This window comes from Gallus gallus, chromosome 19, assembly GCF_016699485.2.
Source record: "Gallus gallus isolate bGalGal1 chromosome 19, bGalGal1.mat.broiler.GRCg7b, whole genome shotgun sequence".
Lineage (NCBI taxonomy): Eukaryota > Metazoa > Chordata > Aves > Galliformes > Phasianidae > Gallus > Gallus gallus.
Genome location: NC_052550.1, coordinates 2,879,569 through 2,894,736, shown reverse-complemented (window position 1 = coordinate 2,894,736; position 15,168 = coordinate 2,879,569). Strand labels below are relative to the sequence as shown.

At 41.2% G+C, this 15,168-nt stretch overlaps 1 long non-coding RNA gene across 17 annotated transcripts in view; it reads left to right on the top strand.

The window, feature by feature from the left end:
• LOC101751425 overlaps nt 1-15,168 on the top strand; it is an 84,503-nt gene that overhangs the window by 30,591 nt on the left and 38,744 nt on the right. For 13 of the 17 annotated variants that reach the window (XR_006931797.1, XR_005840921.2, XR_006931800.1 and 10 more), the window contains one exon: nt 10,415-10,462. The exons of 3 other annotated variants lie outside the window; for them this stretch is intronic. This is a non-coding gene — a long non-coding RNA (uncharacterized LOC101751425). Of the gene's footprint in view, nt 1-10,414; nt 10,463-12,693; nt 13,114-15,168 lie in introns of those variants that run through there. One more of the 17 variants, XR_005840931.1, reaches the window with a different exon arrangement.

The following is a 15,168-nucleotide window of genomic DNA, read 5'->3' as shown; positions in this document are numbered from 1 at the left end:
GGGTATGTATGACTTATTGAATTTCATTTGTTATTTTTGTCTGTTTTTTATTGGTAACTGAGACCAGGCTTTAGAATGCTCGTGGGCTTATGGCTTAATCTGAAGATCTGCAACAGCAGGCTTTAGAATGGCATTTCATTTTGAGCAGTTCTTATTTCAGATGTGAGATTCAGGCTGAGAGAGTTCAGTCTGTTCAGTTTGGAGAAGAGAAGGCATCAGGGAGCATCTAGAGGGGGGCTATGAGAAAAAAGGGGACAGACTCTTTAGTGAGGTCTGTTGTGACAGGAATAAGGGGAAAAGATTTTGAACTTGAAGAGGGAAAATTTGGATTGAGAATAAGAAGAAGCTTTCTTATGATAAAAGTGTGAGGCGGTGGCAGAGGCTCCCAATGAGGTGGTAGTGCCCCAGAGTTGGGCTGGATGGGGCTCTGAGCACCTGATGGAGCTGTGGGTGTCCCTGTGCAGTGCAGGAGAGTTGAACAAGATGGCCTTTAAAGGCCCTTTCCAACTCAAACAATTCTATGATTTTATGATTCTGTACTGAATAGGAACGTTCAAAAGCTAAGTAGAAGAGACAGGTGACTGAGGGCAGAGGATTGTGTGTAATAACGAGTGAGGAGACTGATGTGTTACTGAGTGAAGTAGAGGCAGTGTAAGTTACGGAATGCTAGGTGAAATGGAAATGACATTTGTCTGAATATCAGCATTTCTTATCCATTTGATTGCTCCCCAAGCAGAACCTTGCTGTCTTCCTTGCTGTGCAGTGTCTGGGCATCTCATCCTCCTGTGCCACACAAGGTTTCTCTGAACTGAATTCAATCACCATCACATCAAGGCCAGAGATTGGTTTGTTTCCTTGGGGGTACAAGAGTCTCCTGCCTCTGTTTGTCCCTGCATCCATGGCACAGGTTATCATTGTGTCAGTACAAGTCTGGGCTTCCTCTGACTCGGGTCAAGAACAAAACAAGGGAAATCTTTATTGCAAGTCTCTTCTTAAACTAATATTTTCTCCCTCAAAAGCTGTAATATCCAGCTGTACCTGAAGGTTTCTTTATAAAGTAGCAAGTACACAGAACAAAACAGACTGGGAGTGCTGCTGGAACTGCTGACATGAGCACAGAACATTGGAGGTGGCTGACTTTGAATGCGACAGCCTGAGATTGCAGAAATGGGTTATTTTATCCTGAGCTGTTATGTAGGTTGTGCCTTAGGATCCTACCTGCGATTCAGGGCTGTGTTGTATATCACCTCTGCTCCCCAGGGGAAGGCAAATGGTCCTATTCCCAAATAGTTACCAGAAAGTGTACAGCAGCTGGACACAAATAGAGATGGAATAGCAGAGGGAAATGCTGAAGCAGAACTGGCTGATGTGATAGTGTGTGCTCTTAGGGCAAAGGCGTTGCTGATGCTCTGAGTTGGCTCCCGGACCTCTGATTGTGTCTGGTAGCGCAGACAGGTGTCAGCAAGAAGCAGGAGAACCCCAGAAGCCAACAGAGCTCCTGATCTTCCTGCTGACCCTTCTATCTTTCTGTTAAGAGCCTTTCCCATTCCAGAGTGGCTTCAGGACAGCAGTGGTGCCTTATGGGGAGCTGTCTTTCAAAGGGACAGATATTTACAAAGGTCCTATTTATGTTTTCCTGCATGCTCTGTCAGTACGGCTCGTGCCAGTCTCTCTATTCTAAGATTAAAGTGCCATGTGCTCTGTGCTATTCCAAGCTTTTCTTTTGGCAAGGAGAGAGATGCAGGCCTGTTACACTGTAATAATAGTCATCCTCATTCAGTAAGGGTGCCGTGTGTCGTATTTTAGAACCAAACATATTTCTGATTGTGTGATACCTAAGTCTCCTACCCAATACTTCCCATGCTTTAGGTTTTAATAAAAGCAATTCCAAGTTGCATGCGTTCCAAACTATGTAATCTCTTTATTATGCCTGGCCTGGCTTGCTGGGTACATGAATAAATCTGGCTGCGTGTCATGATGACTGTTTGTATCGCCTGACAATAACTGGAACAGAGCTAAATAAAATCAGTGTTTTGTCTTTCCTTCGATTGGACTCACCAGCAGATGGGGAATGCTGCCATTCTTTATTTTTGGCAAGGACCTGCATAGCTGACAGACCCCTGCTATGATAGAGAGATGGTTCAATGAGGTTCAGGGAAGAACTAATAATACGTCATTTACTTCTGTTGCACTTGGAATATGGTTTGATTTGATCATTTAAAAATGCAATTTTTTTAAACCTTAAAGGCACCTGCTTTATTAACTACCTCCTGGTTTGACGTCTGCGCAGCAAAATGTGAGCGTTTGGAATATGCAAACTGAAATCAAAGCATAGAATTCCCTTTGAAGCTTACAGTTTCTAGCTCTTCCCCCTCCACCCACTTTTAATATTCAACCTGCTGTAATTTTATTTCTCTGAAATTTTCAGTGTAATTGCAAGGGTGTTGAAGGAACAAAGCAAATATTTACGTTGCACAAATGCCACTTGATGTGATTAGTTATAAGCAATCTATTTAAAAATTAATATGTGTATTAAACACATGAGCATGAGTGCATCCATGCATGGAGAAGGCAGAGGAATCAATTCTGAATGTAGTTAACGTAGAAGTTTCTATTCTCTGGAGCACAGTATTTGAGAAAAGATGTTAGATGGTCTGATCTTTGGGCTTTAAAGGAACAAAAACTCCTGAAGTGTACTTCAGGAGAATAAATCTATAAGTCTTTTAGAGACTTTTAGTCCTGTATTCTGGCTTGATGTGTGTGGTCCTGTAAGGAGGCTCCTTTTTAAGCCAGCGTTAGGGGCCTAACATTCATCAGTAGACAGATCTGTACAATTCTTTATGGGGTTATAAACATCCAGGTGGTTTAGTAGGTAACTTACAGTTTCCCATTGGATTTCAGGAGTTTGTGGTCTTGATTCTGCCTGGTGTTTGGGAGCTGCTTGGACAAACTGCCTGCTTGTAGAAGGAATGGAGAGATGGAGCTGCAATACCTTGTGCCATGCAAATTCGGCCACTAGTTCTTGCTCAGGGCTATGTCAACAGCCACCGTACAGTACTTGTTATTCTTGTGCCACTTGGTCTTTGTGGTCCAAGGGGTGGTGAAGCTGCAGCACCGAAGAAAAACGTATGGCTGTCACAGCTCTGACTTGACCTCATCTCCGTGCTTTGGGGTGGCTGATGTAACACAATAGTAACGACACCTTGCTGAAGTCTTATGAGACCCGTGGAAGTCCTTGGAGAGAAACAAAGAGCAGGACAGAAGGGATTCCTGTGCACGATGTTTGTCCCAACAGAGCAAATGCTGGAAGTGCTCAAATGTACATCTAGAAACAAAGGTATCATCTTTTGGAAACACCCATGGGGGTTATTTGCTTGTGTGCAAATGTTAACATTTTCTGATGTTAATCCCTCTGCTCCGTACCTGCTAAAGACAGACAACCTATTGCAGCTGTGGTTCACCAGGGAAACAGACATGTTTTGTACTGTTTCCCCTATAATCCTTACCACTTTCTTCACAGCATGGAGTGATTTCTGTGAAACTGATGCAAGAGTCAAGATTTGCCAAACTCAATCCACCAGTTAGAGGAGAAAATAACATTTAATCTAAAGTATGAATCCTGATTTCATGTTACTGACGAGAGTCACTGGAAATGACTGGATTAAAAAGGTACCTTAACAAATCATAGAGCTCAGAGGAGCCATGTAGTGTTTTTGTAACGGATGCCTCTTTTTCTTATGATCTTCTTTTAACGTGGCTTTGAAAATCTCCCAGCAGTATAGTATTATTTAGCTTTGCTTTAAGTGTTAAAACACTTTCTTTTCCCCCTCCCAGCCAAAAGGAGACCTTTATGTGAAATTAATGCACAAAATCATGAGTAAAGGACCAGTAAGTATAATGCTGAAGGTAAAAGTATACTTTGAACATTGTTTCCATTATTCGGAATACGTGAAGTTTCAGTTCAGATAGAAATGAAAGATGATTGTGGAAACTTTGCAAATACCTGAAAATCCAACTTTGCTCTTGTTAACTGTATGGTAGTTAAGGAAGAAAGGCAAATTAAAGGAAAATTGCTGAGAAGTTTTGCCATTGGAAGTGCTACAGCTGTAATCACGTCTTAACCATAGGCGTTTGCAAAAGTTCATCAGTAGTCATTAATTCAGCAGTGACCTTTGAAAATGTTTTTTCCTTTGATACATCAAACTAAAAGGGATAACATACTTTTGACAGCACAAGAGAACTTTGTGTCTTTCCCATTATTAACGATATATGAGGTAGTATTTCCCCCTCAAGATGAAATGATGCCATCGTGTCTCATGGCAAACAGTTTCTTACTGCTACAGGATTGTTAAGATTGTACAAATCTCATGCCACCTCCTATTGATTTTGAAGGTAAGGTAATTAGTGAGATATAAAAGTGTAGTCTTGTGTGCCACACAGCTGATGGTTCAATTACTGCTTCCTATGGGCTTTATTATATCAGTTTTCAGACAGTTTTCTGGCCAGCTCTTGGTTGCTGGTGCAGTTGCCCTTTGTTCTCAGGAAACCTCCTTACCAGGAGCCCTAGGCAGCACTCTGATTTCACTGCATTTCCTGGAGCTGAGTATGTTTTCCTTACTCAGTCAGACTGTTGCATTGCTTAGAAATCAGATAAGGGCCTTGAGAAAAGAGCCCATTCCAGGGGCTCTTTTATGAACCTTGGACACTTGTTCTTGCCCATAAACATGGACACGCAGGGCTGGTTCTATGGACTGAACCTTAAACCTTTGCATACTGGCTGTCCGTAAACCACAGCAAAGCATCCTCTTCTCTGAGTACAGCTTTCCAGCATGTTTTTTTCCACTGGTTTTATAGATAGGGGATACAGTTTGCTCTTGTTCCTAGTGAGCCTATTTATGCATTCTTCCAAATCTGGCTTTGGTGGCTGTCTTATTTTTTTTCTGCTGTGATGGTTAATAATTCCCCTCCTCAGTTTTTTTTAATTGATTTCAATTCTTGCCACTGTTTTGCATTGATGAAGAAGAAAATACAATAAAGAGGTGGAGGTGATAAATCAGAGATGGCTTTTTTAATTGCCTACATGTATAATAATGATTCCTGGCCCTGTGTAGTGTGTTCTTAATCTGTCCTTACAATATATGCACGTTGCTCACTTAAATGGATTTCAGCTAAAGTAGAATTCTCTAATTAGACAATAACATTGCAGAAATTGACCATTATCTCCTGTTATTGAATTTTCAGGCAGCCTGTATCAGTACTCATGCTTCTACCAGCTGGTTGTTAAACATGCAAGTAATACATCCAGAGGTTATTGTTCAAAACTATTCTCAATAGTCTTATAGCTCTTTAATTTTTAAAAGTAGCTTATATTCATCAGCTGGAGCACAGGGTATGCAGATTGACTCAACCAGCTCAGTTATTTTGTACTTCTTAGCTAATTAGAGGTTGTATTCTGATCTGATATCGGTGGGAAAGCTATGATTTATTTTGATAATCTTATAAGCAGTAGTCCATGCATTTGAGCACATGAGCTAAGGATGTGGAATTCAGTGCTTGAGTGTCTACACAGAGAAGATAGGAGGGAAAAGATTTCTTCTCAGATGTCTCTTAGGAGCACTGACTCCAACTGCAATCAGAGCATGAGGTAAGCATGGGCTCCACTGTTATCCAGCAGCCCCCCTATTGTAGGACTGGTAGGCTGTGCTGCACAGGAGGGTGAACGATAGGAGCCCATAGCACCTCTCCAGACCCTCAGACTCCTTGTCCCTGGTAAACTGTCCCACAGCTCCCATGTTGCTGTTCATATGGTGCAGCATTAGACAGCATGCAGGGTAAGATGCTTCCCATAGGATGTCACCAACGCAGACAAAAAAGTATTGTCAAATTGATTATAAGCATTGATTGTTTTCTTTAATTACTTTCTGTGCAGGAAATAGTTTTCATTTGGCAGATCTGGGCCACAGAACTGGAAAAAGCATTTGAACGCTCCTGCTACAAGATTAGATCTTGCAAGTCTGTATGCATTCTGCTTTTGAATGTCTTCTGAGGCTTGGTGTTTCTGTTGACCCGTTGTTGGAGTACTGCCCAAACACTGATAAATTAATGTCTTTATAAGCCAGAGACGTATGAGTCTGGAGAATGAAAACAGTTTATATGTAAAGTCTGTTTTGGAGGTGTGCAGTTTTTGTATGGGGATAGCACAGAGAGGAAGTTAGGATAGCCAGTGAGAATGCTCAATAAATATTGATTACTACGTGAGTCTGAATTAGGAAAAGATGTGTGAAGTTAGAAGAGTTAACACAAATGAAGGTAACAACCATGCTGAAGGGAAGTCAGTGTGCACATTAGCTAACAAGCTCACGTGTGCTCTTTTGCTAGGCCAGGGATCAGTCCTTTCCTTATGGTATTCTGCAGTTAAATAAATTGAAGTCAGTCAGTTCTGGAGTTGTAAATTTACCTTTTTCTCCCAAGTTTTGTTTCTTTGTCATCCTTTCCAGGTCAGCTTTTAGAGTAAAGTACAGCAAGAATATCAGCAAACTAGGGGTATAAAGATTTGTCTGCATCCAGCTGTTCAGTATTAGCACAGGGCTGGCTGTATAGCACAGAACACTTACCCAGAAGGACCAGTCCAGATCCTGGGGCAGTGTGTTGGTGCAGTGAGCAGCGCTTGTCTGCCCAGGTGGGACACCATGCTGATTCTCTCCCTCTGTGTCCTGGCAGAGAAGGAGACCTCACCAGAGGTCTGTGCTGTGCAGTGATAGATGTGTTCCAGGGCTGAACTCAGCGCATTGCTATGCTTGTGTGAAATTGGTAATTATAAATGTTTTCAAAATATCGACGTGATAGGAGACAGATGTGTTCCAATCAGTTAAATTTTCTGTGAAAAAATAAACCCTTCAATGGAAGTGCAGTGGCTAAAAGTTTGTGATTTCAATGCATCTTTTCTTTCTCCAAAAGGAAAGTGATTGACTTAGATGTACTTTGTTTTTCATGCAGAAATCCCAGTCGTTTGAAATGAATTCACATGTGAAGGAAGGTTGGTTCAGTCCACCTTTCTGTATCTGGTTATAGTTTGCTTTCCAAGTATGTATAATCATTTGCTGGGAATGTTCTCATTTGTAGGAGTACATACTAAAGTCTGTGCCAGTTTAAGCTCATGTACTGTCCAAGGACTTGGGGAGGATTGTTGTGAAATACAAGAATAACAAGAAAGCTCTGTTTTTCCAGCATTTGAAAGGATGATAAAATTCTTTCCCTCTTTGATTTTAATTTGTTTGGTATAGAAGAAACGTTCAGCTTTCACGTAACAGATGTGTTTTGGCAGTGGTCTTTATGGTGTGGCTGAGGCTCTGATGTTTGCATGCTGGTTATGCAGTCCAGAGATACAGACACGTGTATGTGAGGCTGGATGTACAGAGACCAGCAGACTTACTACCACGCAGTTGGTTCCTAGTCTAGTAAGTGCTCAACCATTTCACAGTAAGTCAACAGCTACTGACTTTCTATTGCAAACACAGCTTGTTGCCTTCCAGCTTAGAAACCAGAAGGCGTGGGGTCAGGTTTGCTTACTGCTAGACTGCTTCTAAGGAACTGGAGCCTTTAGAAGCCATGATGTTACCATAAATTCCAGGCAGTTTGACTAGGAACCTTGCGAACTTGGCTTCTGAATGTGATAGTCTGTGAGTTTAGGAGTCAGGCTTTCCTTATCCCTTTATTTCCATGGCCTGCTGGGTTGACTGCAGAGGAGCTATCAGGAAATGAAGTAGTTTTCCAATGGAAAGCTGTCTGTTTTTCATCAGAATTTTGGCCAAATTAATCAACTAAGATGTTTTGATGAACTTGATTTGTTTTGTCTGGTGGAATGTGTTTTGTTGGAAAGTTTCTGGATGGCCACAAGCATCCGTGTTGCTCTGGTGGTGGTTGTTTCAACTTGTTTGAGGTGGTCTGGATAATGCAGATATCACAACTGCCATCTTCAATCACAAGAGAATAATCTTTTAAAAAATCTATAATGCAGATTATGAAATGAGAAGTGACTGCAAGTCAGACGAAATATACTGGAAGCTGTTTTATTATGTCTCATATGCAAGTGATTTATGTAGCGCTGACTTTTAGTTAAGCTCATAAATATAAGGACCTGCACAAATCTATATGAGTGGATATTTACAATGAAACTTCCAGGAAGTGGAAGTCTTTTCTTCTTGCCTTAGCATGAGACCAAGTTTCCTGTTACTTTTTTGCATTGTTTTCCTGTCCATTAGTGCTCTTTATTTTGTATTTCTGAAGAATATCCCACGTCTTACATCTCACCTGCTGGTGCAGAAGCATTAGCTGTTGTACTCAGTGTGCAATTTAAATGAAGCCCACCACTTCTTCTCATCTTGGGGAGAGAAAGATTATTGAAAGAGAGATCTATGATCCAGATATGAACAGTGGCTAGCTGCCTTCCAAGGGCTTACCATGTCTATGAAAGTGTACTGGCACAGGAGAAGTATTGGAGGTCCTTGGATTCATGCCCAGGCAGATACTTTGGATGAAGTTCCCAAAAACGGAATGGGCTCTGCAGAAATGGAGTCTAAAATGGCTCTGAGTTAGGAACAGCAGCTGCAGAAAACGTGGCCTAGGGAGAAAATGGAAATCAAGACACGCAGGTGTACAGTGTTGAAAGAATTTTGCCCTGCAAAATTCAGTTAACAGTTCAACAAAAGCTGCATGAACCAGACAGGATTCCAGCTCTGTCTAGACTCCAGAGACCTGACATATGATAAAATGCAATAAAAATTTTACCATAAGAATAAAGATGGGTGGCTGAGTATGCACTGTGCTCAGACATGTCTAATCAGGAGTGTTTTTACACATCTGCAGGAGTAGAGAATCTTCATCCTGGTGTAGGCAGCGAGCCCTCCAGAGTCTTCAGTGCAAAAGATTTGTATGTCTGCAGGAAGAACTGAAATGTACATTAAGCTCTGGAAGATTTCCACAAGTTTTGCAAATATTTGAGGAGATTTGATTGCTGTATCACTTGAAGGAACAGTAATACATGAATCAAATGTGTGCCCAAGCAGTACTTTGTGAAGTTTGTTTTCAGATGCTGATTGAATTTCTCATGCAGTGTATGTGTCAGGTCCTGGTCAAGTCAGTAGGTTCCATTCATTGCTCATGGGCACACTGTATGCACCCTTATGGAGAATAATGTGTGTACTGTCATGTTAGGCAGGTCACTTATTAAGGAAAAGGATTGTTGGGTGAGGTTGGCAGAGCTCACTGCTGCAGTAGTGGAATTACCCAGGTTCACTTCACGTGCTCATATTTATAATACGCTTAACAGAGCAGAGTCATGTAAAGAATCATCCTTCAGTGGTTTTCATCTGCTCCTGAGAATGTCCCTGGGTGGTGAATGAGCTTGCAAGTAGGCTTCCAAGGAACACTCTGCAGCTGTGGTGAGTTATTAGATCTTTGTTGATTTGTAACCTGAAATCTATATCCCACCGAGTCTTGCTGTGTAGCCATCATCTCTTTAACTTGGGATTATTGATTGTATTATAATGTTCACTTTGTACTCTGCACAGCTAGAGTACTGATTAGGCTTTTATTCATGTTGCCCCTTGGAAAGGTTATTTATGTGGGACTATTTCTAACATCTATGCCAATTGGAAAACAAAATGTTTTATCTTTAATTATTTATTGAATAATCCTTACGCAAAATAAGTTGCTTGCTCAGATAAAGCACTCATTCAAGAGGATGTCTTGCCCTTTGTATTTACTTTATTTATGTTGGTGCATTGTCTTCAAATTAAGGGAACATCAGACTAGAAGGTTTTACCCATGGTTAGTTATGCAAAGCTCGTTCTGCTCATAATTCACTGATCTAGGTTTGTGGCAGAACATTTTTTTAACCATAATAAGTGTTCTCATAATGTTGTGCTGTCACATGTGCTGTTATCACTTTAGGCATGCAAGACACACATCCCTGTTAATTACTTTAAATTTTCCTTCTGTGTATTTAGATCATAGAAACAAGTTCTGTTACCGGGCCGATTGTTCCACTCCATAGATTATTACCCAAAACAGACTTTACTGCAGAATACTACCATCAGGATTCTGATTTCCAAATTGCAGTATCAGCAGTAGGAACAACCAGTTGTATCACTTTGCAGGAAGCTTTGGCAGTAATACTTGAACTTTTTTCCTTCGTACCTACCTGTTTCATCAAACAGGACTTGTTAGGTCTTCTTTTTGAAGGAGTTCTTGGGAGGAAAGAAGTCATTTGGTTTGTTTTCCTCCGATTTCCCAGCTTACCCTCAAAACATAAGTAAATGTACCTGTATGTTTTTGCAGTACATTATAACTTTGAATCAAGTAGAAAAAATATTTCTTTTATGCAATGGCTAAATGAATTAATTGTCATTTTCAGAAGCTGGAATAGCTGAAATGGTTCACAGACTCCAATCCAAGTGTACAGGTAATTATTCATTTAACAAATCGCTGTTGTGTGTTGTTTTTTGGTGGTTTATTTCCACTTCCAAGTAGGCCTGCCACCCCTGTTTTTTTCAGACATTGCTGTCATCTCTAGTTTTACATAGAAAGACAAAATTTATTGCCCAATCTTGTTTTCAATTCTGGATGCAGAACATTAGAAACAAAGAGGTTGCTCAGCTTGGAACCATTTACGGTATTTTATCCTTCTTGTAGACAGTATTTTCTACTGAAAATTAATTTCTTAAATAACTGAAAAAATGAATACAAGATGGTTGGTTTTTTCTTCCTTTATCTTCATAATGTTGGAATTGCAGAAGATAGGGACATGAACTGAGAGCAGATCAAAGTGCAGAATTTCTGCTTCATTTTCATACTATGCATAACAAAATCCATAAAGTGAGCCTCGGGATTCAGACTCAAGGGCCTCTTGATTAAGAATTAAATTACAGGTATGATTTACTAAATTTGTGCTTGGGGAAAGGAGCTTTTTGATGATGATGTGATTGGTAAACTACGTATTTCCTCAGCACCATATTAAAATTAATAGGAATTACATAACTGTACATGCAAAATAATTCACGAATCTTAAGATATTTTATCTGGTGTGTTAAGCCACATAACTGAAATCCTGTGTCTCTGAGTCCTTTACTAAAACCCAAGGGGAGTGTTGAGCTGGGACCCACTCTTGGAGCTGAAACGTCTTTTGTTCTCACAGAAGATGTAGTCATAGGAGCTTTGATATCAGCTCCTGTCTGATTTTGTTTGCATTAGGTTTCATACAGTTGTGTTAAAACATTGAAACATAGAGCTATTTGAAAGCATTTCAAGGGTTATGTGTTTTTATTAGGCCAAGATAAATTCCTTTTACGTTGCCTTTGAAATTGCTTGAAATTATTCTTAATGTATCTTCATTGCGTGTTGGCTTAGTGGGATCCTTAGCCATGTGTTGGGTTCCAAGACACTGTTGTATACAAACAGCATTTGAAAACAGAGTTTGGAAGGAGAAATAATACCTTTATTTCATATTCAAGTGGATATTGAGAGGAGAGTTATGTGGTATGAGAGTTCCTGTGCTGCAGCCTCTGTATGAGGACCCATCTGTGAATCATGTCCAGTATATAGCTTTAGGCTAGCATTGATATGGCAGCACTGCTGCTTTGTGTCATGCAGACTGGTGTGGACATCACAAGACACCTATGTCATCCTGTGCTGTTGTACACGTAAATCAACAGTGCAAAGTCTCTGCTCTTCCGTTATTGTTTGGCTGTCTCAAGCCAGGCAAGTTAGCCCGGTATTTTTCACAACCCCAAATAATTGGTATCCCCCCTTCCATGGATACAGATAGGAATTCAGTGTGAGGAGGTGGGAATGGTCAGCGTCAGGTTTTCCAGCGTTCTGAGGTCATGTTAATTTCTCTGATCCAGGAGAGGCCTTTTTGCTTGCAGTTCCAGCAGTACTGCAGCTGCCAGCATTTCAGAGAGTGGGCAACGGTCATTTCACTCTATCTACCTGTGATCCTTCATTGGGATTCAAGATTGCCCTATTCCTCTAAAAATGTTTGTTTTTTGTTGTTGTTGTTGTCATTGCAACTTTGCAGCTTTTGTCCTAAAGCAGCAGAATGAATGTAGAGCTTTTTGTCTAGTGAAAAAGTGCTTGGATGATCTCCACCAGGGCTTCCTCACCTGCAGACCCAGGATTCATTAAGGAGGGAGCTCTCAGTCAGAGCAAGAGCAAAGAATCACGAAAGGCCGCTTTCTTCTAACATAAAACAGAGCACATCATTAAAATAAACAAAATAACACGAACCATAAGGTCTTCCTGGTGTTGTTTTCAGAACTGCGAAGGGATTTTGGAATCTCTAAGATCTAATCTGGGTTACGGTAAGGCATTAGCTACAGAGCCGTGTGGGAAATTATTAGTTCAGCTGGAAGCTGGTACAAGGAAGCAGCTGAAAATCAACCCCATTTTGTGGTGGTAAGGGAAATATTGGGTTGGGGGGAGGTCAGGCTGAAGTGCCCACCAAACAATGAGTGACTAACTTTAATTACAATAAGAGTCAATTTGAATTTATTAATGTTACTGATGATGTGGTGTTGGGGAGCTCTATCAAACAGAGCAAAGGAACACAATATCATAGTAGCAGTGGTGGGTAGTTTAAGGGATTGGAATTATAGAGTATTAAATTTATTAGTAAAAAATTCAAGTGGGTGATTAGTGGCTAGTAATTAGAATTCCATTCTTTTAACACAAGGCTTGTAATTTGGACGTAACTATAAGGAAAACCAAAACAGTTCTGCAGTGAGTTTTACATATCACAAGCACGGTGCTGTATTAGGCACAATCTTATCTGTGCCTGGAAAATTATGATAAATCTGGTCACCTATGTTCAAGAAAAATGAAATAATGCCAAAGCAGCCTCAGGGGGTGATACCAGGAGGATCAGGGAGCTCGGCTTGTGAGCTGCAGCTGGAAGACTGAGCTTGTTCTGCTTTTCAGAATGGGGACTGAAGCAGGACATAGCACACATGCTGTGTGATCACACTGAAGATGATCTGCTCTGTAACCTTCCCTGATACCGAGGTCAGGCTGACAGGCCTGTGGTTGCCCGGATCCTTCTTCTGACCCTTCTTGTAGGTGGGTGTCACACTGGCAAGTCTCTAGTTGTCTAGGACCTCCCCAGTTGACCAGGAGCTCTGATAGATGATGGAAAGTGGCCTGGGAAGCACTTCCATCAGCTTCCTCAATACCCTTGGGTGGATCCCATCTGGCCCCCTAGATTTACTATAGTTTTGGAGAAGTAACTGTTCGCTGTTTCCTCCTGGATAGTGGTGGATTAATTCTTCTAATCCCAGACTTCCAGGTCAGGAGGTAGATTACCTTGAGGATAACTGTGGTCTGACTGTTTAAGATAGATGTACAGAAGGCATTGAGTACCTCAGCCTTTTCCTCATCCTTGGAGGCAACATTCCCTGCTGCATCCAATAAAGGATGGAGATTCTCCTTGGCCCTCCTTTTGTTGTTAATATATCTGTAAAAACATATATATTTTTAACATCTACAGTGGTGGTCGGATTAAGTTCTAGCTGGGCTTTTGCCTTTCTAATTCTCTTTCTGCATATCTTATCAACATCCTTGTATCCTCCCTGAGTTGCCCATCCCTTCTTCCAAAGATCATAAACTCTTTTTTTTATCCCCGAGTCTCAGCAGAAGTTCCCTGTTCAGCCACTGCAGTCATCTTCCCTGCCAGCTCATCATATGGCACAGGTTCAGGCCATTTCCTTCTTGAGGAATGTCCAGCCTTGCTGGCTGCCCCTCCTGGCTTCACCAAGAATAGAGAACTCTATCATTTTGTGCTCTCAGTGACCAAGATGGCTTCCAGCCACCAAATCTCCCACCTGTCCTTCTCGGTTAGTAAACAGCAGGTCTAGCAGGGCACTTCTCCTGGTTGGTTCTGTTAACAGCTGCTTCAGAAAGTTATCTCCCACACACTCCAGGAACCTCATAGACTGTTTCCTCTCTGCTGTATTGTATTTCCAGCAAATGTCAGTAAGTTGAAGTCCCCTATGCAAACAAAGGCTAGCAATTATGTGACTTCTGCCAGCTCCTTGTAGAACGCTTCATCTGTCTTCATCCTAATTGGGTGGTCTGTAACAGACTCCCACCAGGATGTCAGCCTTGTTGGCCCTCCCCCCGATCCTTACCCAGAAGGACTCAACCTTATCATTCACTGCATTGATCTCTACAACATCAAAACCTTCCATAACATTCGGAACTGCCCCACTGCCTTTCCTTCCTTGCCTGTCCCTTCTCAAGTGCTTATAGCTGTCCATAGCAGCACTTTAGCCATGACTGTGATTCTGCCATGTTTTGCTAACGGTGACTATGTCATAGTTTTCCTGTTGCACTCCAGCTTCTAGCTCCTCCTGTTTGTTGCTCACACTCCATACATTGGTGGAGATACACTTCAGCTGAGCTATTGATCTCACCTGCAATCACTGAGCAATAAATTGAAACGTGTCTGGCCTTAGGGAGTCATCAAGAATTGTTGTCTATGAACATGCAATTGAAAGATGACTTTTTATTTCCAGCTGTAAATATTTAAATTGTAGGACTTGAAGTTAGATACAAGTATATTACTAGAGACATCCATAATGCTTCATGTTTAAGCTGCTACTATAATGAAATTTCTTGTTAATTCTGCTCCACAGCATTTGAAACTGAGACAAAACAGCTATGGGAAACAGCAACTGAAGAGCACTAATTAAGACTCAGAATGCTTTCAATAAACTTGTGTTGCAGTGAACAAATTAACTGACAAGGGAAAAAGACAATATTGCCCTCAGGGGAATGTGCTGACATAGAGATAACTCCAAGTAGTTCAGTAGTCTTTTGATTCAGAAGAAACGATGAAATATGAGTCTGATTCGGTAGCATTTACTCTTGTTGTATCAGAAGGAATAGCACAAAAATGTCATCACATGAGAAGACAAAAAAGGTTGAACTAAGGAGAATGCATGTAGGAAAACAAGTGAAAAGCATAAGTAAGCAACTATTCCTGCTCCTGTCTGCCTGCCCTAGCTCTATTGCGTGAGAACAGGGGTGGCTGTAGCTGGTATGCACGGAGTAGGACTTTCACGCTTCAGGGGTTGTAGTACACTGTGAAGCTCCATACGTAGTCAGTTTTACTGT